Source organism: Protopterus annectens, chromosome 10.part0 (genome assembly GCF_019279795.1).
Source record: "Protopterus annectens isolate FY-2018-M chromosome 10.part0, PAN1.0, whole genome shotgun sequence".
NCBI lineage: Eukaryota > Metazoa > Chordata > Ceratodontiformes > Protopteridae > Protopterus > Protopterus annectens.
Window position 1 is genome coordinate 1,317,761,218 of NC_056744.1, and position 14,113 is coordinate 1,317,775,330.

Here is a 14,113-nt window from a genome sequence, read left to right on the forward strand (position 1 = left end):
CCAAAAAGGAAAAAGTTGCAATGTAGATGTGGGCTGAAGTTGCGTATTAGGTGGAATTAGCTTCCAGGAAATAACAAGTAAACAAACAATAAGCATATAAACAAAGCTAGATTCAGCAGGCCTGGATCTAGTCTATGCTAGAGCAAACAAGGTGAACCAATTTCAGTAAGATACAGTTCAAATATTCAGGCACTATAAACCTTTAACCAGAAATTCCCAGCTCAGAAGGGCAGAGTCCAGCCTCTTCTCCCACAAGAGTGCAGACCACGAACCTTCTTAATGTAAAATAACTGGCCTGAAGCCCAAGTGCCTAAACCAGAACTAATACACTTGGACACTGGGCTCTCAATCAGCAGTTCCCAACTTAGAAGGATGAAAGCTACCTGTCCTGCCACCACAGTGCTTGCCACAAACCTTCCTAATGTAAAACAACTGGTCTGAAGCCCAAGTGCTTAATCCAAAAGACTTGAATGATAGCTACACTTTAATCAAGTTACAACCAAGCAGTAATAAATACCATTGAATACTTTAGAGAATGTCTGGATTAGTGCTCAAGTTACACAAACAAAGCTAGATCCAGCAGGCCCGAATCCAGTCTATGCCACAGCAAACAAGGTGCACCAACTTCAGTAAGAAACAGTTCAAATATGCATGCACTATAAGCCTTTAACCAGAAATTCCCAGCTCAGAAGGGCAGAGTCCAGCCTCTCCTCCCACAAGAGTGCAGACCACGAACCCTCTTAATGTAAAATAACTGGCTTGAAAGCCCAAGTGCTTAAACCAGAATTAATACACTTTCAGAATAACAGACACTGAGCCCTCAATCAGCAGTTCTCAACCTAGAAGGATGTAAGCTACATGTGTGTGTGAGGTGTGTGTTTCCAGCTGCCTCTGCAGATAAACATGCTTTTAGACGCTTCGCAACACATACCTTGGCTATTGCCAGCTATTCCCTTACGGATGATGTCACCCGCCTAGAAGTATGCCTCTGACAGCGCTGTGCTCAGTAATCTCGGTAGCGCGTTCTGTAAATGCATCATGCTGTAGTGTGTTCATGTAGGTAGGCATAGGTTCGACTCCCGGCCCTTCCCTCTGTGTGGATGTGTGTGTGTGTTTCCAGCTGCCTCTGCAGATGAACATGCTTTTAGACGCTTCGCAACACATACCTTGGCTATTGCCAGCTATTCCCTTATGGATGATGTCACCCGCCTAGAAGTATGCCTCTGACAGCGCTGTGCTCAGTAATCTCGGTAGCGCGTTCTGTAAATGCATCATGCTGTAGTGTGTTCATGTAGGTAGGCGTTGGTTCGACTCCCCGCCCTTCCCTGTGTGTGTGTGAGGTGTGTGTGTGTGTGTTTCCAGCTGCCTCTGCAGATGAACATGCTTTTAGACGCTTCGCAACACATACCTTGGCTATTGCCAGCTATTCCCTTACGGATGATGTCACCCGCCTAGAAGTATGCCTCTGACAGCGCTGTGCTCAGTAATCTCGGTAGCGCGTTCTGTAAATGTATCATGCTGTAGTGTGTTCATGTATGTAGGCGCAGGTTCGATTCCCGGCCCTTCCCTGTGTGTGTGTGAGGTGTGTATGTGTGTGTTTCCAGCTGCCTCTGCAGATGAACATGCTTTTAGATGCTTCGCAACACATACCTTGGCTATTGCCAGCTATTCCCATATGGATGATGTCACCCGCCTAGAAGTATGCCTCTGACAGCGCTGTGCTCAGTAATCTCGGTAGCGCGTTCTGTAAATGCATCATGCTGTAGTGTGTTCATGTAGATAGGCGTAGGTTCAACTCCTAGCCCTTCCCTGTGTGTGTGTGTGTGTTTCCAGCTGCCTCTGCAGATGAACATGCTTTTAGACGCTTCACAACACATACCTTGGCTATTGCCAGCTATTCCCTTACGGATGATGTCACCCGCCTAGAAGTATGCCTCTGACAGCGCTGTGCTCAGTAATCTCGGTAGCGCATTCTGTAAATGCATCATGCTGTAGTGTGTTCATGTAGGTAGGCATAGGTTTGACTCCCGGCCCTTCCCCGTGTGTGTGTGGGGTGTGTGTGTTCACAGCTGCCCTAGTACAGTGTAGTTATTTTAGATGCTTGGCAACACATACCTTGCCTATCGGCGGCTATTCATTTATGGATGTTGTCACCCACCTGGACATGTGCCTCTGACGGTGCTGTGTTCAGTGGTCCACGTAGCGCGTTCCATACCTGTGTCATACTGTTGTGCGGTTGGGTATGTGGGGGTGTGGTCAATCACCATGCCTGCCAGATGTGTGTGTGTGTGTCTATGCTCCCAGCCGCATGGGTTCATAGGGTATGGCTTTAGAGTTTCCACAGAACACTTATATCCTGCTGCCATCCCTGTGTTTGTGGATGGTGAGACGCAGCTCGTGAACTGCCTGTGTGCATGCTGTGGTTAGCGACCTCCGTAGCGTGTTCTCCACGTGCACCCTGATGTGGTGTGTTGGGGTGGTGCTGTGTACGTTACACTCACGGCCTTGCCACATGTGTCCGTCTGTATCTCTCTCGTTGTATATATACATACCTATGTTGTGCCCATAGCGCTGCTCTTGCATGGACAGCTGTCTGTCCCATGTATCGCATATTTGCACGGCTGACACATAGAACTGTGGTACGATGCATATCCACTCATTGTCCATGCAACGTCCGTATTCCAGAACGCCCTAGAGACATCTGCTGGATATCGTGGCAGACAGCTATCCTTGCTGTACTGACACTGTAGCCGTACACGCCATATACCTTGTGTATAAATGCCTGTTTATGCTGTGTGTATATCTATCTGTGCTGTATGCATGGTCGTGTGTGTGTCCCGCTATAGCCGTCTGTGCAGGTGTCGCCACTATGGGTAATACTTGTAGACCGCTGTTTCATGTGCACTTCAGCACATACCTGCAGACCGTACTACCCCTCCTACGGCAGCAGCCTTAGATCGACCGCTGCCCTAGGCTATAGGGCTCCATGGCGCCCACCACCACAACACATGGTGCTCCCATCCTGGTGTACCTACATGACATACCTACTAGACAGGTGGCCCTACTAGTGCGGCGCCCTAGGCAGCCGCAGGATTGGCGTATGCCTATGGCCGGCTATGAGCACATCACAAGGCATACGCTTACATTCAGTGTTTTACAAAGGCTAGGTTATAATACCAGAGGGGGGACCTCATCAACTATGCTTTAGAATGTGGATTGAGATGGATTATTAGGTGGAGAGTTGACCACACACCAGGGCTGACTGGTGAAACACTGATTAAGCCTCTTTTGAGAAGCAGGTGGCTTAAACCCAAGTAACAGGAATGTAGTTTGGGTACAGATATACAGTTAACACACATTAGTCCACTCTTTCAGTTGTTTACCACTGTATTACATTGATATGATATACATATCTTCTATATATATTGTTAGATCTTTGATAGATGAGTATTAGGCATAGTACAATATCATATCATACATGTTTTAATAGGATGTTTTTGGAGATGTTAATATATGTGTGTGTAGTTAACATTGCGTCTGTGCTTTATATGCTGTGGTTAATTGTTCATTGTTTGCTGAGAAATTGACCAATGAAAGTGTAAGGAGGGATATTTGAAGCCTGGATGCTTTTATGTTATGTGTAAGTCTGACGGAGCCTACGGGTGAAAGCGCTTACTTGTCTATGAAGGAACCTTTGTATACCATTTGGGCACTGTCCTGGACAAATTCTACGTTGACTGTTTCATCTACCTATGTGTGTTTTGGATTGTGTGCCATAAGGTGCCAGCGGTTCTTTGATGTTGATTAGGTGTATTCCATGGTCAATTGACATTAATCCTATTAATTCACTGAAGGATGTTCTTTATAAGTGGGAATGCCATAGTTTAACCATCCTATGACCTTCCTAGTTGAAGTTGTTAGTGTGCCATTGGTATATGTTCCACAGGTCGCCCATTTGTTCCGCAGTATGGCAGCGAGTGATCCCCATTTTGGTGCTGGCAGATTGAGTGCTGTGTACGCCGGTATTCGCACGGCGGTCTGACTTTGTATGGGGAGTGTCTACTGTAGTCCCTCTCTGTATTTCCTGTGTTATGCCTTACTGCAGCTGTGTAATTCCACCAGGTTTCCAGTTATGGGTGCCATCTTGGTCGTACACTTGTCCATCCATGGGAATTGCCTACTGGACACTTGTATAGGGCTGTACACATTTCACACCTGCATTTAGCATTATCCGGTGGATGCTTTGCATTATTAGTGGGGAGTAAGGCATGTGCTATACCCACATCCTCCCACGGGCGGGACAACGGATTATCTGCCAAACAACACCGAGCCCCATTTCTGCATACCCAGGATCCCATGGCTGCAACCCTCGACGGTACCCATTACACATCCTTCATGTGTGCGGGACTGGGATGTGGACGCACTTCTATGGACTCAGCAATCTGGGGATTTCTGTTCATATGTCCTGCATTTCATGGACACTTGCCATCAACCTTAAACACGCTGGTGGTGCATATGTCTAGCTGTGCCATAGTCACGGCTGTTAATCCTTCAGGGTCGCTCGATCGCAGCTGGTAGATATCGCGTATGGGTCAATTTTTGGGGTCCTACAATGGACACCAATGTGCATATGTAAAGTGTAGAACTTGTTGGACTGTGTCCATCTGGCCAGTGGTGTTGACTGCTGCTGTATGTTCCCCAATTGCGGATGTCTGTTTGACTACCCATATTATGTAGTGCTACGAAAACCAGGTTTTTCAGAACTGAAACGAAATGGTGTACATCCAAAGATGCAGGTTAGCAACTGCTTTAAATAATCCTCAGAAGTCCCAATAGGAAATATCCGCCACTGTATTGTCAAAATAACACCACCAAAACATGTTGATCCTATTAATTCATTGAAGCATGTTCTTTATAAGTGGGAACGCCATACTTTAACCATCCTATGACCTTCCTAGTTGACGTTGTTGGTGTGCCATTAGTATGTGTTCCACAGGTCGCCCATTTGTTCCGCAGTACGGAAGCGAGTGATCCCCATTTTGTTGCTGGCAGATTGAGTGCTGTGTACACCGGTATTCGCACGGCGGTCTGACTTAGTATGGGGAGTGTCTACTGTAGTCCCTATCTGTATTTCCTGTGTTATGCCTTACTGCAGCTGTGTAATTCCACCAGGTTTGCAGTTATGGGTGCCATCTTGGTCGACGCTTGTCCATCCATGGGAATTGCCTACTGGACAGTGGTATAGGGCTGTACACATTTCACACCTGCATTTAGCATTATCCGTGGATGCTTTGCATTATTAGTGGGGAGTAAGGCATGTGCTATACCCACATCCTCCCACGGGCGGACAACGGATTATCTGCCAAACAACACCGAGCCCCATTTCTGCATACCCAGGATCCCATGGCTGCAACCCTCGACGGTACCCATTACACATCCTTCATGTGTGCGGGACTGGGATGTGGACGCACTTCTATGGATTCGACAATCTGGGGATTTCTGTTCATATGTCCTGCATTTCATGGACACTTGTCATGAACCTTAAACACGCTGGTGGTGCATATGTCTAGCTGTGCCGTAGTCACGGCTGTCACTTCTTCTGGGTCGATCGATCACAGCTTGTTGATACTGCGTACGGATCAGTTTTTGGGGTCCTGCAACGGACACCAATGTGCATATGTAAAGAGTAGAACTTGTTGGACTGTGTCCATCTGACCAGTGGTTTTGACTGCTGCTGTATGTTCCCCAATCGCGGATGTCTGTTTGACTACCCATATTATGTAGTGCTACGAAAACCAGTTTTTTCTAAAATGAACCCAAATGGTGTAAATCCAATGATGCAGGTTAGCAACTGGTTTGACTAATCCTCAGAGGTCACAATAGGAAATTTCCGCCACTGTATTGTCAAAATAACACCACCAAAACATGTCGATCCTATTAATTCATTGAAGGATGTTCTTTATAAGTGGGAACGCCATACTTTAACCATCTTATGACCTTCCTAGTTGATGTTGTTGGTGTGCCATTAGTATGTGTTCCACAGGTCGCCCATTTGTTCCACAGTATGGAAGCGAGTGATCCCCATTTTGTTGCTGGCAGATTGAGTGCTGAGTACGCCGGTATTCGCACGGCGGTCTGACTTTGTATGGGGAGTGTCTACTGTAGTCCCTCTCTGTATTTCCTGTGTTATGCATTACTGCAGCTGTGTAATTCCACCAGGTTTCCAGTTATGGGTGCCATCTTGGTCGTACGCTTGTCCATCCATGGGAATTGCCTACTGGACACTTGTATAGGGCTGTACACATTTCACACCTGCATTTAGCATTATCCGGTGGATGCTTTGCATTATTAGTGGGGAGTAAGGCATGTGCTATACCCACATCCCTCCCACGGGGCGGGACAACGGATTATCTGCCAAACAACACCGAGCCCCATTTCTGCATACCCAGGATCCCATGGCTGTAATCCTCGACGGTACCCATTACACATCCTTCATGTGTGCGGGACTGGGATGTGGACGCACTTCTATGGACTCGGCAATCTGGGGATTTCTGTTCATATGTCCTGCATTTCATGGACACTTGCCATCAACCTTAAACACGCTGGTGGTGCATATGTCTAGCTGTGCCATAGTCACGGCTGTTACTCCTTCAGGGTCGCTCGATCGCAGCTGGTAGATATCACGTATGGGTCAATTTTTGGGGTCCTACAATGGACACCAATGTGCATATGTAAAGTGTAGAACTTGTTGGACTGTGTCCATCTGGCCAGTGGTGTTGACTGCTGCTGTATGTTCCCCAATCGCGGATGTCTGTTTGACTACCCATATTATGTAGTGCTACAAAAAACAGGTTTTTCAGAACTGAAACGAAATGGTGTACATCCAAAGATGCAGGTTAGCAACTGCTTTAAAATAATCCTCAGAAGTCCCAATAGGAAATATCCGCCACTGTATTGTCAAAATAACACCACCAAAACATGTTGATCCTATTAATTCATTGAAGCATGTTCTTTATAAGTGGGAACACCATACTTTAACCATCCTATGACCTTCCTAGTTGACGTTGTTGGTGTGCCATTAGTATGTGTTCCACAGGTCGCCCATTTGTTCCACAGTATGGAAGCGAGTGATCCCCATTTTGTTGCTGGCAGATTGAGTGCTGTGTACGCCGGTATTCGCACGGCGGTCTGACTTAGTATGGGGAGTGTCTACTGTAGTCCCTATCTGTATTTCCTGTGTTATGCCTTACTGCAGCTGTGTAATTCCACCAGGTTTGCAGTTATGGGTGCCATCTTGGTCGTACGCTTGTCCATCCATGGGAATTGCCTACTGGACAGTCGTATAGGGCTGTACACATTTCACACCTGCATTTAGCATTATCCGGTGGATGCTTTGCATTATTAGTGGGGAGTAAGGCATGTGCTATACCCACATCCCTCCCACGGGGCGGGACAATGGATTATCTGCCAAACAACACCGAGCCCCATTTCTGCATACCCAGGATCCCATGGCTGCAACCCTCGACGGTACCCATTACACATCCTTCATGTGTGCGGGACTGGGATGTGGACGCACTTCTATGGACTCGACAATCTGGGGATTTCTGTTCATATGTCCTGCATTTCATGGACACTTGTCATGAACCTTAAACACGCTGGTGGTGCATATGTCTAGCTGTGCCGTAGTCATGTCTGTCACTTCTTCTGGGTCGATCGATCACAGCTGGTTGATACTGCGTACGGATTAATTTTTGGGGTCCTACAATGGACACCAATGTGCATATGTAAAGTGTAGAACTTGTTGGACTGTGTCCATCTGACCAGTGGTTTTGACTGCTGCTGTATGTTCCCCAATCGCGGATGTCTGTTTGACTACCCATATTATGTAGTGCTACGAAAACCAGTTTTTTCTAAAATGAACCCAAATGGTGTAAATCCAATGATGCAGGTTAGCAACTGGTTTGACTAATCCTCAGAGGTCACAATAGGAAATTTCCGCCACTGTATTGTCAAAATAACACCACCAAAACATGTCGATCCTATTAATTCATTGAAGGATGTTCTTTATAAGTGGGAACGCCATACTTTAACCATCCTATGACCTTCCTAGTTGACGTTGTTGGTGTGCCATTAGTATGTGTTCCACAGGTCGCCCATTTGTTCCGCAGTATGGAAGCGAGTGATCCCCATTTTGTTGCTGGCAGATTGAGTGCTGTGTACACCGGTATTCGCACGGTGGTCTGACTTAGTATGGGGAGTGTCTACTGTAGTCCCTATCTGTATTTCCTGTGTTATGCCTTACTGCAGCTGTGTAATTCCACCAGGTTTGCAGTTAAGGGTGCCATCTTGGTCGTACGCTTGTCCATCCATGGGAATTGCCTACTGGACACTGGTATAGGGCTGTACACATTTCACACCTGCATTTAGCATTATCCGGTGGATGCTTTGCATTATTAGTGGGGAGTAAGGCATGTGCTATACCCACATCCCTCCCACGGGGTGGGACAACGGATTATCTGCCAAACAACACCGAGCCCCATTTCTGCATACCCAGGATCCCATGGCTGCAACCCTCGACGGTACCCATTACACATCCTTCATGTGTGCGGGACTGGGATGTGGACGCACTTCTATGGACTCGACAATCTGGGGATTTCTGTTCATATGTCCTGCATTTCATGGACACCTGTCAGCAACCTTAAACACGCTGGTGATGCATATGTCTAGCTGTGCCGTAGTCACGGCTGTCGCTTCTTCTGGTAGAACGATCGCAGCTGAATGATATTCCGTACGGATAAATTTTTGGGTCCTACAATGGACACCAATGTGCATGTGTAAAGTGTAGAACTTGTTGGACTGTGTCCATCTAGCCAGTGGTTTTGACTGCTGCTGTATGTTCCCCAATCGCGGATGTCTGTTTGACTACCCATATTATGTAGTGCTACGAAAACCAGGTTTTTCAGAACTGAAACGAAATGGTGTACATCCAAAGATGCAGGTTAGCAACTGCTTTAAATAATCCTCAGAAGTCCCAATATGAAATATCCGCCACTGTATTGTCAAAATAACACCACCAAAACATGCCGATCCTATTAATTCATTGAAGCATGTTCTTTATAAGTGGGAACACCATACTTTAACCATCCTATGACCTTCCTAGTTGACGTTGTTGGTGTGCCATTAGTCTGTGTTCCACAGGTCGCCCATTTGTTCCACAGTATGGAAGCGAGTGATCCCCATTTTGTTGCTGGCAGATGGAGTGCTGTGTACGCCGGTATTCGCACGGCGGTCTGACTTAGTATGGGGAGTGTCTACTGTAGTCCCTATCTGTATTTCCTGTGTTATGCCTTACTGCAGCTGTGTAATTCCACCAGGTTTGCAGTTATGGGTGCCATCTTGGTCGTACGCTTGTCCATCCATGGGAATTGCCTACTGGACAGTGGTATAGGGCTGTACACATTTCACACCTGCATTTAGCATTATCCGGTGGATGCTTTGCATTATTAGTGGGGAGTAAGGCATGTGCTATACCCACATCCCTCCCACGGGGCGGGACAACGGATTATCTGCCAAACAACACCGAGCCCCATTTCTGCATACCCAGGATCCCATGGCTGCAAGCCTCGACGGTACCCATTACACATCCTTCATGTGTGCGGGGCTGGGATGTGGACGCACTTCTAGGGACTCGACAATCTGGGAATTTCTGTTCATATGTCCTGCATTTCATGGACACCTGTCAGCAACCTTAAACACGCTGGTGGTGCATATGTCTAGCTGTGCCGTAGTCACGGCTGTCGCTTCTTCTGGTAGAATGATCGCAGCTGAATGATATTCCGTATGGATAAATTTTTGGGTCCTACAATGGACACCAATGTGCGTATGTAAAGTGTAGAACTTGTTGGACTGTGTCCATCTAGCCAGTGGTTTTGACTGCTGCTGTATGTTCCCCAATCGCGGATGTCTGTTTGACTACCCATATTATGTAGTGCTACGAAAACCAGGTTTTTCAGAACTGAAACGAAATGGTGTACATCCAAAGATGCAGGTTAGCAACTGCTTTAAATAATCCTCAGAAGTCCCAATAGGAAAGATTTGCCACTTTATTGTCAATATAACACCACCATAACAAGTGGATCACGAGCACTTTCGCCCGGTCTTACCGGGCATTTTCAAGTGTAATTAGCTAAAACAATAACTAAATAAATAATAATGAATAATTTAATAATAAAATAATAATATGTTATTTGGACAATAGCTTCTGTTATTGGCATACAATGCTGTGGGTGGTGCCGGTTACCATACATATGGCTTTCTCAAAGGCCGACTTCACACTTCTAAACACTAGTGTGGTCTCCTTTAAGGCCCCTGAGCCAGTGGTTAACATTACTCAAGCCACTGAATCACTTACATATGCCTTCTACCAGCACCTCCAGGACTGCATGGATCAGGCAATCCCTTACACAACTGTGAGTCTTTGTACCAATGCCAAGCATCCAGTCTGGTGTACCCCAGCCATACACAAGCTCTACAACGAAAGGAGGTAGCTACTACAAGACAGAGCAGAATCCTTGTAAGGTGTGACACCCTTGCTCATTATATGTGAAGAACTACAAGCTCTCATGACATCATCCAGGGCAAATCCGACAGATATATCACCAAGGACTCGACAGACAATCATACGGCCTTCTTTAGCTATGTTGGACACCTGGGAGGACACTCCCAGATATGCTCTGACTGGGTTCAGAATGATGTGAAGTTTACTGAACCTACACACATTGCCAACATACTGGCTGACAGGTTCGGTGCAAATATCTCCCCCCCTCCCCCCCACATGGAGAGATGTCTGTACCAGAGGATTGTGGCCCCCGAAACTTCTGTAATGCACAGGTGGGACATGCTCTCTCCAAGGCAGTGAACACAGCATCCATGGGACCAGATGGTGTCCCGGCTGTGTACTCCACGAACTCATTGAGGAATTAGACCCACAGTTAGGACAGCTGTTTAATCTTAGCCTCACCTCAGGTAACGTACCCAAGTTGTGGCACACGGCGACTGTAGTCCCACTTCACAGGGGCAGTGCCTCCACTGACTCTGGTATTTACCGTCCCATTAGCTTGACGGGCCTTATCTGCAAAGCCATGGGGAAGGATCATAATGGAACTCATAGATGACGACATAGTGGACTTGCATACTTTGCATCCAACCCAGTTTGGCTTGGTCAAAGGCAGATCATGCGTTTAAAACTTGGTTGACGTTTTAGGAACAGTCACCGAGGCCATTGATGAGGGTCAGGCAGTCCATACAGCCTACCTCGACCTGGCAAAGGCCTTCAACACAATACCCCCCTCAGGTATCATTGATAAACCCATCGGCTTGGATGTGAACCCGTACATCGCAGGATGGGTTGCAAACTGGCTAGGTGACAGAACCCACATGGTCATAGTTGCTGGCACCATGTCAGACTCACAGCTGGTCACAGACGGTGTCCCACGGGGCTCAGTCCTGGGTACACTCTTTTTCTGCATCTACATTTCCAAAGTACAAGCAAACACAGGGGGGTTATGGCTGACAATGTTTGCAGATGACTGCGAACTGGGTGCCATAGTGGGACGAACATCTGACACAGATATCCTTCAGAAGGGCCTCACAGATATGGATATCTGGTGCCAGGGACATGGCCGACAGCTAACTGCCGGGAAATGCATAGTCATACCCTTCGGGAAGAACAAGGTTACCCCTAGCTGCCATATAGGTGGCAATCCACTGAACACAGAGGGAGTTACCAGGGATCTGGGGACCCAGGTTGTCAGTCACCATTCGTTCGACACACACGTTGATAACGTAGTTAGGTAGACCTTCTACATTGCCCACCTGATCGTGCAGGGATTCACATCTAGATCAGGGGAGGTCATCGTCTCCTTGTAGTCATCACTCATTAGACCTATGATTGAGTACATTGCCCCGTTCGGAAGTTATCTGACCCAACACCTGCAGCAGATGGGAAGGCCCCATAGGTTCATCGTCAAACGGATGCAGGGTGTCAGGTATTTGTGTTATGCTGCCCAACTGAAAGGACTCCTGCTCCATTCAGTCACATACCACTTGCTCAGTGGTGACCTGTGCCTAACATACAAGGCCATGTCGACCCATATTTGATGAGTATGCTTCACCTAATGGATCTACATCCCTCAGAACCACAGGGGCAGGTGAGGTGAACCTTGACACGGTCATTAATAGAATGTGTTGGAGGGACAGATTCATCACCCAGACACTCACTATGCTATGGAACAACATCCCAGTACATGTGAGGCACAGCACCTCGCTGGCCTTGTTCGAGGGGGATCTTGACCAATGGATGGGAGATTGCAGATATACCCCAGGGATTACTTCATTGTCACTGCTTGACAGAGGTACAGCAATATAATAGGCATTGTTATCTTCGTCATGGAGGGTTGGCAAAGGCAACATAACTGTGGGCTAGGGTTATAGCTGCCCTTGGGCTGATAGCCTACTATGTACCTATGGACCTAGGATCCTATGTTCATAGTCTGTCCCATTCACACTTGTCTATCCCCTATCCTCATTCGTATGTGTATATTTCTGTGGCACATGATTGAACTATGTATTACCTGCAGGTATGCTGTGTACAGTGCACATACATCACGGTTGATTACAGTGTATCTGTGTACCTACCTCTGTGATACTGAGGACTACCAGACATCCTTCACAGCGTTACATGCATATGTCCATACTATTATTCGTTGGCCTGTGGGGGGTTGTTAGGGCAACGGTTACACGTGTCCCTGTTTGTGCATGTGTCATGGTGGTCTTTGACCAGCCTCCGTTGCTATCGTGGGATGGACGGTGGTGTTGGTGTGTGTTTGGGATGTGTTTCCACTGCCGGTACATCTGTGGGGGGTGGGGTTGGCACATGTTCCTCTTTGCAGGGAGCCCCATCCTGGACATTTGTGTCATGCATCAACACTTGTCACATGCCATATGTCCTGTGCTATTCCCACAGCCGTGACAGTCGTGTATGCCTTCCTGCATTACTACTGCGTGTTACTGGTAGTTTGTATCTGGTACACATGGCTATTATGTTGGATAGCTTGGCCTACTCCCATGCTATGACATACCCATTCATCCAGGCATATACATGTTATTCCATCCTTTGCATTGGCCGTGGGTGTTTGGCCATCCGGCAATGCTATTCTCAATGTGTGATGTCCCACCTTCACCTTCTGTGCATGTGGCACCCTGTTGGGGCATCCTGCTTGGTGGGCAGATGTTCCGCCATATGTGTTGTGTTTGACATGTATGCATAGCTAATCATCGGTACAGTGGCTGAACATACTGCCTTGTCCAGATGTGTACAGTTATGGGCACTGTGGCGTGTGCACACCTATGGGGTTTCGACAGGTCCATACCACATGCGGGATGTACACATTCTGCCGACACATTCACATGCAGCCATTTGGATATCAGTACCTGAGGTGGGATGTTAACATGTGGGGGTACATATTTGCCCACGTGGCACTGCCTAGGACAATACTTCTTACTACATTTCAGGTATACCCATTGTGTGTAGGTTTGCAGCTGCGCATGGCTGCTAGCTGGGTTGGGTGAATGGTCGTACATGGGTGTGGGTTACGTGCTATGACGGGGCTGTTGTGTATTACATTTGCATGCATGGGTTCTGCTTCTGGATATTACGCTTAGGCATACGCCGTCCTATGTGTATCACGGCACGTTGCTGGGTGTAGTACATGTTGCTATGCACATGTTTGTCTGTGTTTGGGGTATCTGGTTTCCTTCTGGTTGTTATATCGACACGACTGCCCGGCTGTGTACTCTCACTACTGCTGGTGACCATGCCCATGTGGCTACTTGTGTGTAGGTGCGGCGCACTGACATGCTGCGGTACACATTCACTGGGTATGCCCACTGACAGTGCATTGCATGACGGACACGGTATTACGCGTATCCTTTGTTCCTTGGACGGGTACAATTTGGACTTCGTGGGTTAATGTTTGGTTCTCCGTTTTGTGTGAACGGGTACTATGTTGCATACTCTGCGTACATTTCATTATCCACGGACCCTGGCTGGTGC